Below are 10,000 nucleotides of genomic sequence, written 5' to 3' on the forward strand. Positions count from 1 at the left end.
CCGAAAGAAACGTAATTATTAAGGTGATATTAGAGCGATTTTTTTCGGACAACGGAGGCAGACCACGGACAAAATAAAATATGGAAAAAAAGCCGGCAAGACATCACTCCCATATGAAAAGAAAAGATGGATACATATAGACAGACAGACAGATCGATAGATAGACGTCACTCCCATATAAATAAAATAAATAAAAAGATAATAGAATGTCATTCCCATACAAAAAGAAAAAATTGCATTCACTTAACTTATAAAGAGCACAGAAAAATGCCTCTCAACACAGGAAATTATATAAAAAGAATAAATACGAAGAGAATAAAGAGAAAGAATACCATATGGATTCACTAGTTATGGTTAAAGAGACGTTTCCATGATCCTCTTGCTGTGTGCGTCAGGTGCGGTGTGTGTGTGTGTGTGTGTGTGTGTGTGTGTGTGTGTGTGTGTGTGCCTGCCTTACAATCACGATGGTCACTCTACCTTGAAATCACACGAGACACGAGGAAGAGATTAAAACTCGTGTGACGGCTTATAATGCGCGTGTGATTGCAACCGTTTTCATGACCAAGAGGAGTGTCATAATTACGATACTCGCGGTGGTTATGAAAGAAAATCGTGGCTACCAGGTGTTATTAAGCAGAGAAGCGAAATGATTACGGGGTTTAGAGGCATTCAAGGTAATATTAACGTAACTGCCGTGACTATGAAAAGTGCCATAATCTCACGAGGCTCAGGTGCCATGATAGACGCACAATGGATGTAAAAAAAAAAAAAAAAAAAAAAAAAAAAAAAAACTCACATTATTAAACGCGTAATGAGAATAAGGTATTAGGACTTTATTAAACACAAATTGGAGTGTTAGAATGATGTGGTATTTTGAATAACGTGGTACTTTTTTTTTATTTTGTTATGGTTTGAATTATTTGATATTTTGAATTGCCTTTTTTTTATTTATTTATCTATTTATTTTTGCAGGGGAAAGAAATGGGACGGGAAGGAGAATTCACAGTATAATGTAAAATAAAAATATACAATTTGAACACCAGTTACGACTTTATCATCACAAATCAGACAGTTCCAATGACGTGTTCTTACGACAGGGAACTTAAGAGTGTCCGCAATCCTTCCTTTCCAGTCTCCACCTAATTCATCTCTTACAATAACAATAACTCGAGAGGGACAGAAACAGAACCACAACGTACGGGCGGGTGGAACCACATTAACAAACAACGTAATTAAAACAGCTGTTACCATACAAACCACAAATCGCACTACTTAAACCACTTGATATTTTGGCAGCGGAGTTCAGCGGGGCAACAAAGCGTCCACAAGCCTCAGGTATAAGTACAAAGGTGAGTAATCAGAACACGAGTCGTGATCACCAGGTGTTGTTATACTAGTTTGATCTCCATCATGACTGGTTTTTGTGACCGCTGCACGTCCTTGGGGTAGGGGGGAGTGTAGAGGGGGGGGGGGTTACTGGGAAAGGTGCTACATGCCAGGTACTGAAAGGGGGAAGAGGGGAGGCTGTTAAGAAGTGCTACAAGGGAGAAGGTTCTGCATGAGTGTTGCGAGTAAATGCCACATGGAAAAAGGGTACTGCAAGAAGGTCATGCGAAGAAGTGGTAGATAGGAGGAAGGTTCTGTGAGTGTTGCGAATACGTCCTACAAGGGAAAGGATTCTGCGAGGGAGTGCGGCAAAGAAGGTGGGAGCTGCTAAAACAAGTCTCTCTCTGGACACCTCTCCTCCCGAAATTGACCTCTCTTTCGGCCACCTCTGGATTCTTTTTAGGAGCAGCGAGTAGCGGGCTTTTTTATTATTATTGTTTCCTTTTTTGTGTGTGCCCTTGAGCTGTCTCCTTTGTTGTAAAAAAAAAAAGTGCTCCAAGAGGTGTTACAAAGGGGTGCTTCGATATGGTATACTACGATAGGGATGCTGAAAAGTGATGCCGCAAGGGGGGTCACTGTTCCTCTTCTAATGCCGCAGCGCCACGACCCCAGCACGGCCATGATACTATTGCATGACTAATGACTTGCAGGAGCCTTTTCATATTGTTGGTCTTACGGTTCCTAACACAAGTATTCTGTTGACCCCCGGCGCCTTCTTGGGTACACACGTTTACGCCTCTGAGCCTTGTCATCACTATCTTAACAACGGTATTTTTCTTGAACAGTTTAACACAAGTATTCTGTTGACCCCCGGCGCCTTCTCGGGTACACACGTTTACGCCTCCGAGCCTTTTCACAACTATCTTAACAACGGTATTTTTCTTGAACAGTTTAACACAAGTATTCTGTTGACCCCCGGCGCCTTCTCGGGTACACACGTTTACGCCTGAGCCTTTTCATCACTATCTTAACAACGGTATTTTCTTGTACAGTTAGAGTCAAGAAAATAAATCCTACCCCAGAACATGAAGTAATAATATGAAATTGGTCTAAAATGATCATACGCCATCCACAGCAGCGTCCTTTCCCTCTAATTTTCGCTCGTTCTCTATTTTATCGTTCAAATAAGACCCGATACTTTGGTGTATGTGTGTGTGTGTGTGTGTGTGTGTGTGTGTGTGTGTGTGTGTTTTGGGGTCACTCTACTACCTCTTCACCGTAATATGAGATGATGTTATTACGAAAGGCTTGGGTGTTGCTTTAGTTAATGATGATGATGTGGACGATGTTGTAATAATTAAATAGTGAAGCGTAACCAAGCAGAGCACTAATTACAACTATGCTAGGTGTTCGTTACCCCCCAGCGCGCGAGGGTAATTGCCACAGCCCTCACAGAGCCCATAAACTACTGTGTCTTGTTGTTGGTGGTGACGGCAGCTGGTGTGTGTGTGTGTGTGTGTGTGTTTGTTTGTTTGTTTGACGGCAGTAATTCACAGACGGATGAGCATTCTGACACGATCACCACAGTTGTGCAAGTGTCATCGTAGTCAACATCATTACCGTGTCAACAACAACAACAACAACAACAACAACAACAACAGCAAGCATTTCCTCTTTCTCATCATCATCCTCTTCTTCCCACTTCTTCGTAACCTTTTTACCTAACCTAACCTAACTTAATCTCAAGGGAACACAACAACAACAACAACAACAACAGCAGCAAGCATTTCCTCTTCCTCATCATCATCCTCTTCTTCCCACTTCTTCGTAACCTTTTAACCTAACCTAACCTAATCTTAAGGGAACACAACAACAACAACAACAACAGCAAGCATTCCCTCATCCTCTTCTTCCCACTTCTTCGTAACTTTTTAACCTAACCTAACCTAAATGACAAGGGAACAACAACAACAACAACAACATCAAGCATTTCCTTCCTCCTATTCCTCCTCCTTATCCAAATCTTCCAACTTCTTCGTAACCTTCAAACCTAACCTCAAGGAAACACAACAACAACAACAACAACAACAAGTATCTCCTTCCTCCTCCTTATCCTAATCTTCCTACTTTTCCGTGACATTTCAACCTAAACCAAACCTGACCTAATTTAAAGGCGAGACAGACAAGGATTTAAGGTGACTACGTAAGGGCAGTCAGTCTACGAACCTCTTCTAAGATCTAGCAATTCACCAGCGTCCTTCCCCATCCATTAGTCTTTCTAACCTCCATTTCAAACCTCTAACCCTACTTGCTTAATATGTGTCATTCATCCACCAAGTTTGACCTCTTTTTTACCCACTCATCTCTACATTCTTTTACAGGAGCAGCGCATAGAAGGCTTTTTTGTCTATATTTATTTCTCCCCTTGAACTTTTTTTTCTACAGCAAAGGAGGCAGCACAAGGGCACAAAAAAAAGGAAATAATAAAAAAAAGCCCGCTACTCGCTGCTCCTGTAAAGAATCCGAGGAGGTGGCCGAAAGAGCAGTCAATTACGTGAGAAGAGGTGTCCTGATACCTTCCTCTTGAATGCTTCCTTTACTATAAAAAAAAATGCAATCATCTCATGTTTCTTTCTTGAACCTAAATTCATGCAACTTTATCTTCAAAATGAGTCATGTAAGTCACCATCCTTTTCCCTAATCCCCGTAATTCACGTAAAGACTTCAATTAGGCTACCACGCAATCCACCGTTCTCATGAGTGCAAATTTAGTTGTCTTTTAACTTTATACGTATGGAAGGTTTCTCTGTCTTGGCCCTTCGATCATCATATTTATTCCCAGAACAGACCACTTCCTCCGTTCCTCCACGCACCTCATCTTCCCTCCCGCTGCTTGTTCTCCTCCCTCCCACACACGTTTCCTTCCCTTCCCTTCGTCGCCTTCCTCTTCATTGTCCCTGACCTTTCACATTCCGACCTTTCTCTTCCTTTCTCCGCCCCGTTTCCTTCTCCTCCTACTCCTTCGACTACTATTCTCGCCTCTCTCGTCTCTCGTCTCTCTCTCTCTCTCTCTCTCTCTCTCTCTCCAATCCTACACCTCCTTCACGTCCTCAATCTCCAAATTCTTCCCTCCTACATGATTCTTCTTCCTCCTCCTCCTCCTCCTGCAGCTGGTCACGTCAAGGCAGATGTTCCTCACTAAAGGTCACTGTCTTTTTGTTATTTTCTCCTTTTTTTTTCTCTTCTACTCTTTCTTTATTATTTTTGTCTTTCTTCTCCTGTAACGCGAGACACTTCAAGGGTGTGACTCACGCTTTTCGGGGAACAGAGAGAGAGAGAGAGAGAGAGAGAGAGAGAGAGAGAGAGAGAGAGAGAGAGAGAGAGAGAGAGAGAGAGAGAGAGAGAGAGAGAGAGAGAGAGAGAGAGAATTCTCAGTCAACGGTACTCTGTGTGTGTGTGTGTGTGTGTGTGTGTGTGTGTGTGTCATCATCCCCATGCATGTCACGCACCCTGCCCACTGCCCTTCCGTTCCAACTCCCCCCCTCTCTCTCTCTCTCTCTCTCTCTCTCTCTCTCATCGATATACCGTGTTGTGTTCGCAAGGCAAGCAGGAAACGAGAAGAGGGTGGAGGGTGGAGGGACAAGGTGGGTGAGTGGGTGGAGGGTGGGTGTGTTGGGGTGGGCGGAGGGGAGGGTTTCAATGGGACAGGATAGATGAGGGCAGTATATTGCGTGACTATGTGTGTGTGTGTGTGTGTGTGTGTGTGTGTGTGTGTGTGTGTGTGTGTGTCGGGGGGGGGGGGGGGATGGAAGGGTGAAATGTGTTAGTTAGGGGAGGAGAGAGAGAGACATATGAAGGGATACACGAGACATGAGGAGGGAGGGAGGAAGGACTGGAGGGACACAGCTGGAGGTAGAGAGAGAGGAGGAGAGAAGGAGGCAAGGGAAACGACACATGGGGAGATGGGAGTCCACAGAGGAGAGATGTGGGAGAGAGTGCGGGAGAGAGAGACATTAGAACAGAGCCATCGAGGGGAGACAGAGGTTTGGGATGGGAAGGAAAGAAAGGAATATAAAAGGGGGATGGGAAGGGAAAGAGAGGAACATCAAAATGGAGATAAGGAAGGAAGAACGGTGAAGGTAAGGAGAAGAGAGCGAAACAATAGAACAAAAAAAGTGAGGGGAGAAAGGAGTTAGGGATGTGAAGGAAAGAGAAGAAAATAAAAGGAGAATCAGGAATAAAGAATTGTGAAGAGAGGGAGAAGTAAGGGGCGTGGGAGAAATAAAGAAACTTGATAAAAAGGGGATGAGGATAAGAGAGAGGATAAGAAGGGAAGGACTAGAAGGGGTGTGACGGGAAGAGAGAGGAACTTGAGAAGGGAATAAGGAGAGGATAGTGGAGGGGATGAGCTGGGGAGGGGGGAGGGAGGGAGTTGAAATGCACACCGCCACTACTTCCCCCAGTCCACTAACCTTTACTCTCCACCTGCCACCTGTAAATCTGCACTGACTGGACACACGGAAACGATTTTGAAGTTAGTTTTTTTTCACAATAGCTTCAAGGTGTAAGAAATATCAAAGGGAAAGCACATGGGATGACAGACAAAGAAGAAGAAGAAGAAAAAGAAGAAGAAGAAGTAGAAGAAGAAGAAAAAGAACAACAACAACAACAACAAGAAAAAGAAGAAATAGAAAAAAATAAGAGGAAGAAGAAAGAAAGGATGAAGAAAAGTAGAAAAAGAAATGGAAGGAGAAGAAGAAAATAACGAAGAAAAATAAATAAAACAAAAGATACAGAAGACACCTTTCCCTCCACTACAGACTATATAACTATCGACTAAGTTCAGAAAGGCGTAGGTCAGTAAAGTTCCAATGTATATTTTTTTCACATATTTCCCATTGGAGAGAGTTGAGCCAGAGTTAGGAAGGTGGAATTAAAGATGTATAAGGCAGACACTGAACCTAAGATAACGTAAGCTAATATTATGTTCATCTATTCATGTTTTCATCTATATAAGTCTCGGTAATGAAGCCTCCCCGTGTAGAGATATGGAGTTCAGTTATCAATAAACCGTCAATGTATTTGGCTCCACTTTCCTATTGATCCTATTGGCTACTAAATCTCTCTCTCTCTCTCTTTTATAATCAACATCTGCATACATCTATTCACCGATTGATTTAGACACACACACACACACACACACACACACACACATTACATCATCCCCAACACCCCCTCCCCCTTCCCCCCCCCTTCAGTAGTCAATCAATAGCAGCTATTCACGTGTAATTATCCCTCCCCTTCACTGCAGTCCCCCTCTCCCCCCTCCCCCCCTTTCCAACATGGCGACAAAGCATGTTCATTGGTCAGCGGAGGGCCAATCTAAGGGCATTAATTCACCTTTACCTGAGTTACGCCACGCTCCTTCCTCATTACGGGTGGAGGTGGTGGAGGTGGTGGTGGTGGTGGAGGTGGTGGTGTGTGTTAATTATTTTTCCTTCCTGCTTTTATCCATCCACTTCCCAAAGCACTCACTCACTCTCCTCCACCCCTTCCTCCACCTCCTCCTCATCCTCCGTCCGCTTCGTCCTTACCAGCCTCTTTTTTTTTCATCTCATTTTTTTTCATCCCTCCACTTTTCCAATTTCCATTTTTTTTCTCTCCATATCATTTCATTACTAAATTCTCCTCCTTCCACCTCATCCCTTCGTTAACCACCCTTTCAACATCTCCCTTCCACCCTTTATCTCTCCCTCCATCTTCCACACTTTCCAACCCCCATCCACATCTCTCTCAATCTCTTTATCTCCTCCCTCCATCTTCCACTTTCCATCCCCTTCAGTTTCTCCACTCTCCACTGCTCCTCGTCCACTCTTCATCTTTCCTCTCTTATCTCCTCCCTCCTCCCCTTTTACCTCCTCCTCCATCTTCCATACTTCCCCCCCTTCTAAATACCTGCAAATTACCCCCAGGTGTCATTATCATTAAAAGCTCATTATTGAAGGAATTGCATGCTGGTTATTACATGCAGGAAAAATGGTTATAATGGTGATGGTGGTGGTGGTCGTGGTCGTGGTGGTGATGGTGAGCGAAGCAGTAGTAGTAGTAGTAGTAGTAGTAGTAGTAGTAGTAGTAGTAGTATGTGTAACAGTAGCCTAATAATAATAATAATAATAATAATAATAATAATAACAATAACAACAACAACAATACTCACGGCCCGGCAGGTATAACACAGGGCACCGCAACACAAACTCACCTGAAACACAAAAAAAGCAACACATTAGTAAGCCACACAACACACCTGGAAACACAAACAAACACATCTACGTAACTCCTCCTCGCTCGCTCTCCTTCAGCTTACATCTTATGCCTTAGGGGACAGGGCAGAGCAGGGCACGTATCCTCAATAACGTTCTGCTCTCACAACAAAAATAATTCCTGAGTCCACAAAAGGAGATCAGTCGGGCTCTCAATTAGCGTTTTTTCACATTCACGGTGCAGAAGCCTCGTCACTCTATCACTAGGCTCACAAAACTACCCAATGGAAACACCCACAACATCTAGGAAAGGCTTGGTAGACGTGGGTGTGTAAGCCCCGTAATGTTTGAGGATATGGTCCCAGGGCAGCAGGCAGAGGGCGTGAGGCAAGACAGGAAACAAGACCAACCCGACCGACCGCTTCAAGGAAAACGAGATAAAGATACTGCGCAACGAGGTGAATTAGGGCTACAACAATAATACCAGCAATGTTGTAGTAGTAGTAGCAGTAGTAGTAGTAGTAGGAGGAGGAGGAGTTATAGTGGAAGGAAAAAAAAAGAAAAAGAGAAGGAAAAGTAGTAGTAGTAGTAGTAGTAGTAGTATAAAGCTTCCGTAAGTTTCAACAAGGAAGTAGGTAGGCTAAGGCAATGCAGTATACCTTTAATAAAAGTTTAATTGATATAACTTCACCTGAGATCGCTGGTGAGGGCACGACAGTATCCTAAACTTGACAAAAACCAGTCCATTACAAACACAATACACTGTTCAAGACACGTTTTCTTCCCGATAAAGCAACAAAAACTTAACTTCTATCATTAATTCAGCGCCAGAGTTAACAACACACATTATTATAACCACTAACTTCTAACACTAACAGCATCACAAACAACAATTCATATGCCTGATTTTTTTAACGTCGTATTAGTCTTCAGTAACAATTATGTGGCTGATTTGTCTTTTTTTACCCAATTTTTCAAGGCGTGGTTAGTTGGTGATACGTATACTCTTTTGTTTAAACTATTTTCTTTCCTGCACTCTTTGTTGTTTCTTCTCATCCCTTTCTAAACGCTTTCCTTCCTTTTTGCACTTTTCCGTTTCCTTTCCTTTATTATATATACTCTTGTTTGCATTTTCGTTATTTACTGCACTATTTGTTATTTTTTTTTTCCCTTCTAAGCACTTTCCGAAAACATTCCTTTCCTTTTAGACTTTTCTGTTTTCCTTCCTTCCTTTATATGTATACTCATTTGTTTTCATTTTTACGACTGATTTTGTAATACGTCGACTCAAATCATGAAAATCCAACCCATCAGACTAACTCTCGTCCCAAAAATGGAATTAAAAAAGCCAAACTACCCACGTAACTTAATAAATACTAATATTACGTTTACAAAATCTGGCGTTACACATGTTTAATCTTTTTTTTCTCTTTACGGCAGAGGAGGCAGCTAGAGGGCAAAATAAAAAGAAACAAAAAAGATCGCTACAAAAATGCCCCGTCAACCCCAATTCCACCCACCACAAAACCTTAACCGTTATCATCAATTCAGTGTCAGAGATAACCACATTCGTTTTTATCAAGTGCTAAATAACTAACTTATGTAATACACCTAATGGAGCCCCGGTGGTCATAATGGTAGTGCTTAACGGCTGACAAAGGTGATACTGGACCCAAATTTCGTCAATCAACCCTTAATAATGACATTAGAGCCGTGTTTAATTGCTGACGCGACCACGTTAATGAATGACCTCATGATGGTTTGTGTTAATAATTGGTAATACACTGAATCTCTCTCTCTCTCTCTCTCTCTCTCTCTCGACACCGCTCACATAAAAAGTACACGAGTAGCACGTTCTTATTTTTTTTTCTTAATCTTTATTTCTCGCAAACCTTGGCCAGGTTCAATAAACTATCATGGACGAAGGTTTCTAAAAATAACATTAAAATTTTTGTCTGCATATCTGCGTTTTTCTTAGTATTATTGTTTATAATGATGATGATGATGATGATATTATTTTTTCTGTTGATACTGATGATAATAACGATGATGATGATGATAACAGTAATGGTAATGTGCACTTCATATTAATGCCTTACCTTAAAATTTCCTAAACACGCGACTTGGCTGAAAGACGTCGAGTCATTGACAAGTCACGAGGGTATAAATTATCAAGTATACCTCACCCTTACGGACACTTTCTCCTTATTAACTGGATCACTGGGCGGCTCACTTTCAATACGGCGTGTAGACAAGACCCGACACCAACACTAATAATAATAATAATAGTAATGACAATATTAGCCACTCGCTTTCACTTGGTCGCGGTTAATAAGCCCCACCAATTTCACCTTTCAGAATATTCACTCACAATTTCACGCACGTCTTTGTTCGAGTGTTTTTGAGGGCGGGCG

At 42.3% G+C, this 10,000-nt stretch overlaps 1 protein-coding gene across 22 annotated transcripts in view; it reads right to left on the minus strand.

The window, feature by feature from the left end:
- The window catches only part of LOC126990591 (prominin-1-like), a 152,406-nt gene that overhangs the window by 117,114 nt on the left and 25,292 nt on the right, over nt 1-10,000 (minus strand). The window contains exon 1 of one of the 22 annotated variants that reach the window (XM_050849416.1): nt 9,958-9,978. The exons of 19 other annotated variants lie outside the window; for them this stretch is intronic. The gene's annotated coding sequence lies outside the window, so the exon portion shown is untranslated. 2 more of the 22 variants (XM_050849327.1, XM_050849378.1) reach the window with 2 other exon arrangements.

Source organism: Eriocheir sinensis, chromosome 1, assembly GCF_024679095.1.
Source record: "Eriocheir sinensis breed Jianghai 21 chromosome 1, ASM2467909v1, whole genome shotgun sequence".
Taxonomy (NCBI): Eukaryota; Metazoa; Arthropoda; class Malacostraca; order Decapoda; family Varunidae; genus Eriocheir; species Eriocheir sinensis.